This window comes from Sylvia atricapilla, chromosome 5, assembly GCF_009819655.1.
Source record: "Sylvia atricapilla isolate bSylAtr1 chromosome 5, bSylAtr1.pri, whole genome shotgun sequence".
NCBI lineage: Eukaryota > Metazoa > Chordata > Aves > Passeriformes > Sylviidae > Sylvia > Sylvia atricapilla.
In genome coordinates, this window is record NC_089144.1 from 34,044,526 (window position 1) to 34,056,611 (window position 12,086).

Here is a 12,086-nt window from a genome sequence, read left to right on the forward strand (position 1 = left end):
ATATTATGGATATAGAACAATTATTAAGAATTTACTGTACTAAGACTATAGGACTGGAAGAGTAAGTTTAAATAAAATTAAATGTCCCAGATAGCTTGTCCCAGAAAACCTACTTCAGACTTTAGCTGCAACATGCCTAGCCTGAAAAACACAGACAAGAAAGAAAACAGACTTCAAAAACTTTGTCAGAAACTTCATGTGCAAAACCATGAAGTTAACCAGAAAGTTAAAGTTGTAACAAATGATTACTAGTTCACAAACATAGGTCTAATTTACAAACTGGCAGCTTAACTGAAGAAAATGCATCCAGCTAAATATATATTGTGATATGAAACTCCCCAGCCAGCCTCCTGAAAACCTAACATTAGTTGAAAAAATATACAGTTTTATCTGTATGCTAAGAACTACTTTATGCTACAAAATGAATTGCTAAATTAGTTTTAATCTTTGGTATTTCATTCTGTGAGGAACTGCCACCTTTTAATAAGACATTTCTCTATGTCATCTATATAGTAATCTAGTGTTACAACCTCCCTCCACGCCAACAGCAAAGCTATATTTGGAAACATTTTTGATTTGCAGACTATATTTTATATGATAACCCATGAAGCTCAAGAAGAAGATACTCCTTTCCTAAACAAAATCAAACCAACCTTTTCCTCAAAACTGCTGTTTGGTATTTCCGGATTCATTATACTTGCTGAGCTAGACACATTTAAATACATTTAAATAAACTTTTTTAAATGAGAAAAAAAGACAGGTACTGGGAGGTCCTCTAGAGGTGTATGTATCTCTTTCTTGATAAGAGAAGGAAAAAAAAAAAAAAAGAAAGAAAGAAAAAAAAAAAGTAAATTTATACTGGGAACCAAACTTTAAGATGGCTAATTATGGCAGAAAAACTCCAGCTCTCCCATCTCTCTATCAGGAAGATACAGGATATATTCCATGCAAAAAGTTTACATTGTTGCTCAGCAAAACAGAAGCAATCAAAATAAAATTATTTCCTGAAGACGATTCTGGAGAGAACACGGTTTTCAATAGATGGTCCTTACAACAGCCTGTAACTGTGACATTCCCAGAAAGTGGCTGCATAAAGCCAAAAAGCTGAATTTTGCCTATACCCAACTTTTTATACTAAATACTGCCAAACATTTTTGCTTTATACAACTAGATTCAATTACTACTCAACCAATGATACACATACTACTGCCATGATCCGGTCAGTCATGCTGGTTCTTCAAGCAGTGCCACTTTGTGCTGATTGACCTTGATGGACTTTGGTACCAGAAGATCAAAGGAAAAACGAAATTCCATAGTCCACACTTGCAGAAAAAACTTGAGATTTGATAGACATGGCCTGAAGCTAAAACATAATTGCTGTATATGTACCTGTGATAGCTTAATCAGGCAGATTTCATTTTCCTAAGGCTAGTTTCTAGATATGAAACAAAATTAAAAACACATAAAATGGAAGGGATCTCCTTGGCAGTCACTGCTATCAAGAGCATGCCCTAATGATCATCTTCCTTTAGAAGCATAATATTCTGATGTCCAGCCTATGATTCTCTAATCTTCATGTACTTCTTCCACTGATTATTTACAAGTGTGCTGGGCCAAAGCCCCAGAGACTAACTCAATGATAAGCAGAAGTCTTCCTACCCATTCCCAACAGACAAAATGACAGGCACAGAACATGCTTTTGAACACCAGCCCTCAGAGCTCATGACCCCGTGAGTTTCTGTGTCCATCTGACAGACTGCTTCCAGGGCCGCCAGGGCTCAACAGCCCTGCTCTGTGCCCCTGCCAAGCCTGGTTAGACCAGGCCAACCTCAACCAGAAACACGCCCTTTAAGAAAACTTTGAGACTCCCTCCGGAGACCTGTGGATCTTTTTCTCATGCAACAATGCGCTCTTGGTGTGTTAGCATGCGTTCTGCTCCATTCCTGCTCTCAGCCTCTCCCCAAAGTGTGAGAAGCTCTGGCAGGAAGCCAAAGAGATGATGGTGCCTTTCTGGATCTGGGAGTTTGCTGATGCCTGGCTTATGGACAGGAAGAGGAGAGGCTGAGCAATCGGGAGACCGTGGTTTCTCGTTACTTCCCAGTAAATGCCTGAATAGGCAATACCACACTATTAATTTGTAACTGTCCGATCTGAAATGCTTTATAATACACACATTTGTTCCTCTCCTTCACATATCTTATTTCAATTCATATTTCCCAGTATACCTCTGGATATCTGCAAGCCTAACTCTCATTCATATTAATCTCTCCCCTGGCTGTGAAGACAGGTCTCAATAAGGTAATAAATAATGATTATAGTCTCTGTGAGTCCTTTCTCACTGCCATGGCTGTGTGAAATCACACAAAGTGGTCTCGGTGTACTTTATCTGGTCCCATTCATGTCCACAAACACTAGCAAGCAATCGTGGTGTGTTAATATATTTTTCACCTGTTAAACACTTGGTTTTAAATTTCATCCCTCTTTTATTCTGCGTTAAAAAAGCTTCTGGAAGCATGAGGGATAGACACACTATTTTTTTTTTTTCTGCTACTGCTGCTGCTACTGCTACTGCTTTTGATTGCTCTTAGCTTGTGAGAGCCTGCAGAAAATGCTTTTGTTGTATTCTGGAACTCTTGTTTACCTAAAACTATCTCAGTATTACATAATGATTTTCTAGAAGCAGTGAAAAATAAAAATACAATACTTAGCATAGTTCTCAAAGGTTGCTTTGATTTATGTTCTGATGTTGGAAAGATGCTTCTGTTGTTTATGTGTTCCTTGGAAAGATTTCATTTCCTCCCATTGGCTGGATTTTTTTGAATGTACATTATCCAATTACATAATTATATCATGTATATCACACATTTTATACCTTTACCCTCAACATCTTTTTGGTTTGACTGTGGTATGTGAAATCTAAATATAAAATAGCAACTAAACAAATAACTTTATTTTGTACAAACGAGTATTTTATTTCCCTTGCTTGAGAGTTTTTTAATGTAGTGCCTAAAACCTCCAATGCTGCTGTCGTTAGACAGAATAAAATGCAATAGGACTGGACCTGGAAAAAGGGAGGCACAGAATGGAATCAACTGGTTCTAAATTGCAGGGAAAACGCCCCGTACACACGCAGAATAAAATAAGCATTTTTGCCATAACTCTATCCAAATAAAATAATCTTTCTGGCTACGTGATGCTGCATGTAAAGGCAAGATAAATTAGCTTTGGTATCAGGATGAAATTAGCTACAGCATTATACATTACTTTTGAAATCAAATTAAGGGTAACAAAAATAAATGAGGTTATGCTCACAACTAAATGGCTAATAGCTCTTTGAGGCAAGATTTCTGTCACTTGTTACTTTCTGAGTTACATACTAATTTTCTGCTCTGGAAATATAATCTAGCAGTCAGACAAATACATGAGATTTTGGCTTGTGTTTTTTTTCATTCTTAAGTGATTTTTCTCAAGAATCAAAACAACCTGATTTTTGCATTCAAAAGAAAAAATCTTAGGTCTTTCTACAGAATAGCAATCAGAACACAAATTGCTGTCAGCAAGCAAAATCTGACTGTGCAGTAAGGACTGACAACTGTTAATGTTCATTCTGAAAAAAATAAATATATCCTGTAGTATTTTATTATTTGGTATTGAAATATTTATTATTTTTATTGAATGTATACATAATAAATCTTACATTGTCTACTTATCTCACAAAGATGATATGCAATACAAATGTAAGAGAAGCCTTTGATAATCTAGGCAGGGAGCTGAATTTATGTAATACAGGGCACTCAAATCAGACACAAAGTGCTTCACACAAGAACTAATTGCTGAGAAGCTGGAGCTAGACAAATTCAGATCAGAAATAAAGTCAAAGTATTGTAATAGTGGGGATAGTCACTGAAGTCACACAGGGCTTATGAAAAATTCTCTGTCACTGGGAATATGGTTGACTGTTTTTAATAGATCCTCTATTTCCAATACTGGTGTGGGGTCTAAAGAAGGATTTTTCTTACTGACTCCTAGGGCAGGTATTATACAGGATTTCAGACTAGGTGATCATCATAGAGCCACCTGAACTCAAAGTCTATGAAACTACATCTTGAAACAACTTTGAAATCCATGTACTGATGGGCACTTGTCCCAGGTAGATGTTGAAAGTTCTGGGTTAATTTTTGATCCATTTAATAGGTTTAGAGCTTCTGCTGGAGAATAGTCTCTTGACCCACTTTTGCAGCTGCCTCCATTTCTCACAATAGCTGCATTTTCTTATATCCTTTTCTCTTGCTTGTCGTTCAGATGCTGTTGTACAAGGTGAACCTCAAAGAGAATGTCCAAATGCAGAAGTCGTCTAGAAAAATGCCTGTGGGCTGAAAATAGAATGGTTGATCTAGATCTGGCTGATAGATTGGTTACATGAAGGATATCTCAGTTGATTTTCAAACACAAAACAAGGACAAGATTCTGATAAAAGAGCATGGACTAGGAAAGCTTGCTAAGTGAAAGGACAGGTAAGAGAAAGGAGATCAAAGTCACTAGGTAGCATGCACTTGACTAATTCTTGTCTACAGCTTAACTGCTCTCACTTCACCATCTTGTTAGATGTGTGGGTTTTGCATCTTTTTGACAGATGGGCTAGAAAGACAAAACCTACAGGAGGATCTAAATTACCAAATAGAGCTGTCAATTTTCTGTGTCAGTTGTGTGTGACTGGAGATTCCTAGAGATACAAGTAGTTTGTTCCCTTCACACCAAAAGTGAGAATAAGTCTTACCAACCCATTCTCAGAGCTCGTTGTGTTTAGGGTATCAATCCATTCTCCCACAAAGTAGTAATTTCTGACACACTTGTTTGTGCCTGCCAGATTCTTTCATATTGCATACATAAACATACCAAATATGTTGTGAAAAAGTCTTCAGGAACCGATGAAGATTCCTTGGTATTACTAAACGGAATAGGAAACCTTAGCTGTGTTGTGCAGTCTATTTGTTCATGGAGATATCCATCTTCCCAGAGCTCTGCTCCACAAGTATTTCCACCTATTTCTTCAGTCCACACCTCCTTATCCATGCTGTGCACTCACTTGATACTGACAGGCCATGTCAAATACTGAATTCCCTGGTTTCCCTCTCAATCTCAACACATCTTTCTTCCTTACCACATCCTTCCCCTGCTCCTGGCTTTCAGCACTGTGTGGCAACAGCATCAAAGTCTGCAAAGCCTCAAAAATGAAAAGATGGGGCAATCATAGCCCGAGGGGGTAAAGTCACGGACAGCTGAGAGTGGGAGGAAAGGTTAGGGCTTGTCATGGATGTGCAAACATCCTCCATCCACAGCCCTGTCGAGGAGAGAGCCCAATGCAGGCTTGCAGCATTCATGTTATTCTTGCCCAAGGGCTCTGCTAAAATTAGTGTCAGTCTCAAAGGAAACATGCAAACCTTAAAGACACAAAGCTAAATTTTTTGCAAGCTTTGACGATATGTGCTATGAACCAATGATTAAGAAGCATCAAACCACTGATTTGAAACAGGTTTTAAAGATGCAGATTGTAGAAATGTAGTTCTGTTTATCTGGTCTGATATCACTGGGGACAGAACAGCAAAGTTATGTTTCCTAATTAGACCCGGATGAAGAGCACATTTATCTAAAACTCTACCATGCTGGTATTGAACCACTCCCATTCAGGGCACAGAGAATTCCATCTTTGCCATGATGTCTGGTACATATAAGTCAGTGTCATAACAGGTCATTCTTCTGACAGGAAAAAAGCAATGCCAGGATGTTCTATGTATTCCTTCAGGATCTGTATCAAAATAGAAATTACCCTCAAAATAACTTCAGGAGAAGAAAATGGCAGTTTTGACTTACTATGAGCCATATGGGAAAAAAGGACTCAAGCAGAGTGCTTTTGTTTCTTTCTCTCAGCTGAAGATGACAGTAGTCTGGCTGTTTTTCAAGTTTCTACATTAAGGTTTGCTTATATCTAGGTGAAAAAAAGAAAAAATCCCAAATGCATCTAACCCTTGTATGACATGTCTGGCCCAAGCTGACAAGCATACTGCATGGGTGATTTATATTTAGAGCAAGACCCAGAGGTGTCTAAAGCAATCTAATTTCAAAAGCAGAAGTTGTCATATTCTAAATCTGCTCTTAAAGAAAACTGGACCTCAGTGTTATTTTCTGGATAAAATATACAACACTCAGGCAGTGTTTGAGAACATGTGAAGTCCAGAGTTCAGTGAGGCACCTGATGTCCCGATGCCTTAAGCTTTTATATGAGTGGTCAGTGCAATTTTGGTTTAGTCAGTGAGTTGTATGAACAGCATTTATACAACTAATAGACATTCTTCCACAAGTTACTAGTAAGTGCATTGATTGTAGATGGCTTGAATTTTTGGGAATTAGGTTTGCCTTCTTCTGTTTGATGCTTGTAGCAGAGGTGCTGTGTTGGGTGGTGTTTTCTAAGCTGAGTCTTCCTCACAGCTGCTGAAGCCACAACATGTCCCTAGGGCATGTTCTCTGCCTGAGCTTCTGTCTTTTGCAGCTAGTGTCATTTCAAAGACTTCACATCACAATGCTTGGGGAACATGGGAAATGAAGACACCCCCTTCTGTGAGATCTGCTTGCTTGAGGTTAACTGTTGGGTTTTTTCCCCAAGCAAACGTTTCCTGGAGATATGCTCAAAGGACATCATGTTTCATGGCTGAGATATTCTGTTGATCCTCGGCTGCCCTCTCATGTAGATCGTGGAGGATTTTGCTCCAGTGGCAAAGGGTTCAAATTTTCAGGATAGCTGAAAATAAATATAGGAAGTTTCTTCTCTCCATACTAATCTGCATATCAAAACTTCTAAACATTTATGTCTTTCTCTGTAAAGACCATGAAGCAGTCAAGTGTCCTGCCCGATATTGATGGCCACTGTGAATGGCCTTTTTTGTCAAATAAGTTCCTCTCCACTACTATTCACTTCCTCAAAGTGAGCAGAGAAGGTCGTTATATTGAACTGATGTTGTTTCAGCACATTTAATGGTATGACAGTTGAATATTTACTCAGAAAATCTTATTTCTCAAGGGATAAATGCATTTTGATCACTTATCTTTCAATTAAAAAAATATGCACATATATGAAGCGGTGTGCTTTGTACTTCAGCTTTCAGTCTGAAAAGAGAAAGCTCTTCTGAAATAAATGTCATGGGAAAACCCTAGGATATGTATGAATTTTACATTCTTACAGGAGTTGGGAAGAGGTGTGGAGCCATGTGGAGTTTCTATTTTATGTTTTTAGAGGCAGCAAACACAACCTTGGCTACAAGCCAAAAGAGGAAAACTATTTTTAAAAATACATTATAAAAATAATCATCTATCCTTGGGAGATTTGTGCTCTCCTTCTATCAGCTCCTGTGCCTCTGGTCCTCTGGTTTGCTTCCTGTGGTTCTGACAGTTTGCCAGCAGAGACTTTCATCTCTAAAATGAAACAAATAAAGAAAAAGTTAGTGGCACATGTCAATACTGAATTACTTCATCAAAAAGCCAGAGAGGAGCACTTGCTACGAAAAATATACTTTTGTTTTGGCAGAAGGTATGTATTACCTTGCTGTTTAGTGGCACTCCCCCCGTATGGAAGATGTCTCTAGTTAGACATATGTTGTAGCCTCACATCACATGGCCTATGTTACACCTTAGAAATAGACCATTTAGTACATATTTTTGAAACTGCAGTTTAGGTAAGTTACCAGTCTAGCACCTCATTAAAACTTCCAGAAGGAGAAGACACCTTTTTGCTAGCTGAATGAATCTTTATGTATACAGAGGTTCAAGATTTAATTTCTTTGACTATGCCCTTTTAAGGTGTCATTAGGTTTAGAAGCTCTAAACTGTTGTCAATATGCAATATGTATTTCTTGGGAATGTAGAGTCCTTCATGCCATCCCGCTTATCTCACAGTGGCAAGAAGCTTGGTGCGCCTTACTGAGCAGAGGAATTGAAATGCAAGGTGAAAGTCTTATTCAGAAGGCTAACTGGGAAGGTGTCATTGCAACAAGGAACAGCCAGCTGCCAGGGTCACATTCATTTTATAGTCCTCCATGCCAACAAAAAGCATAGCAGTGGAAGCAGAGGACTCGAGCATGTGGGAAGAACTCCACCCTACAATAGCACACTGGATAAATCTATTAAGTTGGGTGGGAGGGTAGAAAGGACACCGAGAAAAATGGACAATAGAATAAAACAAAATATGGATTTAGCAAAAATTGACTGACCTGAAGAAATCAGTTAATTAGAAAATTTAAAATTACTTTTTTTTTTTTTTTTTTTTTTTAATTTACCTATCAGGGCCTCAATTCCCTTGCCAACAGGTTGTCACTAGCTGGGTTCTCGTTCCCCTGTGCTTTCTTTTCCTGTGGCAAATCTCATGGGTAAATGCCCCAGGCACAAATTCTGCAGTTCAAGGTGTAGGACTTGCACAGAGTCCTCAGGAAAGAAACTGAAAAGGCAGGTTATTTTCATTCAGGAAAACCCCCTGAAACTTTACTCAGCACTTCTAAGACCACTGACACTGTCTAGTCATTATCCCACAGTTTCAGCTCTCCTTTTCCTTAGCTGATGCCCTGCAAACAGCAGGACTCCAATCTTCACCCACTAATTCCTGGAAGGGAACAGCCTTGTAATGACATCACTTGTTGGGAGACAGACAGCTGTGGCCCATCTGCAGCCTCCTCACTGACAGAAAGACAATACTAGGAGAGCAAAGACCAGAAGGAGACGAAACATTGAATTAAAAGAGGAGAGCACAAGTGGAAACAGCATTGAATGGAGAGACAGAAAAAGACAAAGGTCACGCTACCAGGGAGCTAATGTCAGAAAATAAAAGATGATTGTGTTTTGCTGCTTTGCTTCATCCTCTTTTCTTTTTATATGTGACTTTTCATAATCTTTTTCATGTTATCTTTCCTACCATTGTTTTCTTCCTTTCTTGCCTCTTGACTTTTTACTGCCTGTTTTTCAGTGTGTTTCATGTTTACAGAAATAGATCATTAGCCTTTACAAACTGAAGTTAAAGGCTATTTGAAAATACCCACCTGATTCAAAATACTCACCAAAACTTTGCATATTGCATGACTGGACTGGGGAAACAGAACATTACTGTGCTTTATGCAACATTAAAAACATACTTCTAAAGTCTAACCTCACAGCAGTAGTCTTTCTCATCTTTAATTTCTCTTTGAAACACTTTCTCTCTCTGACCCAGTGAGTCATTAATTCCTGTTTCCAGATTCAGCAGCTTGTAGTTTGTTGCACACCTTCAGAGGCTGAAGGTCTAATGCACTGAACTTTGCCAAATGAGTGCTTTTGCCATTATTTTACTGTACAGAAGAGGACTCTGTGATGACAGTGACTTCTCTCCTCTAAAGAATCTTCTGATATTCTTGAATTGGCCAACTTGTGCAGGGGGAAATCTCCTCGGTATTTGTGTCACCTATGGTTTCTGTCTCTGCTTTGACACCCCAGCATACTTTGCCAGGCACCAGAATGGGCATCGGCACCTATCATTTCTGCCAAGTGTGATTACCTACTTATTAGGCCTAGCCCCACATGTTAATGTTGCCCATTTCATACACAGCTAAATCTGTTTATAGGGAGCTACATGTAGGTAGCAACCTCTGCCTTTCTGCAAATTAAAATGAATATCTCAGCTAAGCAAAAACTCTGTTCTATAATTTAAAGCTGGGATCCTAATTAACTGTGTGTGAACTGTGTGTGAACGGTCTTTCTGAAATCACTGGGATTCATTTTACTAATAAAATAGCACACATACTTAAGTGTCCCCTTGGGCTTCTTTTCTCTTTTTCTCTATCTGTAGAATGCCCACAGGAATTTCCTTTGTTTACTTAATTTTCCGAATTATGCTATGATTTTAAGTTTCAATTTTCTGAATTTCTTGTGAATTATTTGTGTTTTAATATGCACATTTATTCCTTTGAAAGGAGATTGCAAATGATGATAGTAAATTAAAGCCTCTGTTTCATTTTCACATCATGTATTTTCTGTTCTTCTTTTCCCACCCTACACACCTGAATACACACATCCTCCAAGCACTCACACAGCAATGTAAATGGGAGGCTGGACAGCTTAGGGTACGACCACACTAAAGAAACATTAGTAACATACTGAAGGGAGCACTGAGATCCCTCTTAACTTTTCCTCCACACTTATAAAGACATGCCTGCACATCCCTGCTTGTTAGTCAAATATCAGCCTGACCATGCTCACTTGAAATTCTTTTTTACACTTCTGAGATCAATGGAGAAGGGTAAAGAGGCTCATTAGAGAAGAAAAAGTACCATATATGTTGCACATACTATTCTTACGAAACATGGCCAGGGCTTCTTTTACGTACATTCAAGAGATGCAGTCTGTGTGTTTCCCATGGTTAGCCCATGCAGGCTTTACACCCTGCAAAAGAGGGAGCTGAAGAACACTTCACAGCTGTCTGATACCTTCAGTTCTTACTCAGTTTAGTTCAGCACATCAGGCTGGTTCTTTTTTTGTTGCCCTAACAAAACTTGATTATATTTTAATGAGAAAGCACTTTCCCAGCATGTAGCCTTAATTTTGCTTTTCAGCAGGTGGCTCATGGTTTAGCTCAAAAGTCACGATGTAAATCCTGATGGCAGATTATACTAGTTAATAATATAACACTCAGACCCTGGGACTTAATGATTCATTTTCCTTTTATTACAAATAAATTCTGCCCAGAGAAAGCCTGGGTGAGGAAAATAACTTGGTCAGAGTTCCTTCTGGATTCTGAGTTCCTCTGACCCATTATCTTTTAATTATGCCTCAGTTTTGTGCTTTCATAGGGCAGTGATTTTAATAATTTTAATGAGCTTTATTACAGGTGAATGAGATATGTAATTTCTCAATTTCAGTACACCCTATGAGATATTGGGCTCCCTGACTCAATATTCTAAGCACCTGACAGAATTAAATCCCAGCTTCTATGAAACACTTCTGTGAAAAGTAGCTGAGTCCCATAAACCCTTTAAAGTTAAGTCTGTTTCATTTCACATGTGGAATTGGATGAGCAAAGGTTACCAGGGTTTCAACAGCTGGGACTAACCCCATGTGTGAACAGCTGGTTTTGAAGCAGAGTAGCCCACACAATGAGTGCAAGAAAGATTACACTGAGCTTCTATATTGATTTTCAAGGTGGTTATAATAGGAAACTGAATTCAGAAATGACATAAGGTTTGACAAGTTTGTGGTTTCTCTCTGAAACAGTTTGGTAGAAATCCTACGTATCATCTGCAAACTAAATTTGCACTAACAGTTGTTTTGTAGGACCTTCTTAGCAAAGACTAACATTCAAGAGACAAGACAGCCAGTAGTTTTAATTTACGTCTCTGCTATTATCACACCTTCCTTATTTGTGTAGCTGGGGGAACAGAGAAGCTTCACAACGTGGTGGGAAGGATCCACAGAAGAAGAAGAGCCAAAAACACGTACATCATTTCCTTCCTTTTTTCTTCCAGAGGTTCACTTTTCTACTGAGTGCATAAAGAAGGGTGTGCATCAGCAGAAAAGATTCAACCAGCATTAGGCTTTTTCCCTGAGATTAGTTTTATATTAATGCTACTCCAGTGACTCCATCAGAATTGCTTCTCCTGTATGAGACAGGAAAACAGGAATATTTCTCCTCCTATTAGACATGTTGGGAGTATACACAATGAAATAAGTCTAATGTTCTAATGACATTAATTCTATAAAAATCCAGAAGTTCTATAGGAAATATATAATACAGAAATTTAGATACATTGACATAGTTTAGTGAAAAGGAAAAGCATTTTAATATGCAATTTGACTGCAAATACAAATATATTGTGAGATAATACAAAATAGCTGTATTAGCAGAAGAGTAAAAATTATTTGTATGCTTGCAGACTTACAGGATCTCAGAGTTTCTTCTCAGGGTGTACTCACTGACCACTAAAACATCCTTTGTTGTGTCTTAGTAATGTAATAGAAATCGTGAATTATGTGTTCTTAAACAGCAGTTCTTAAACCCTTGAACACAGAATGAAATT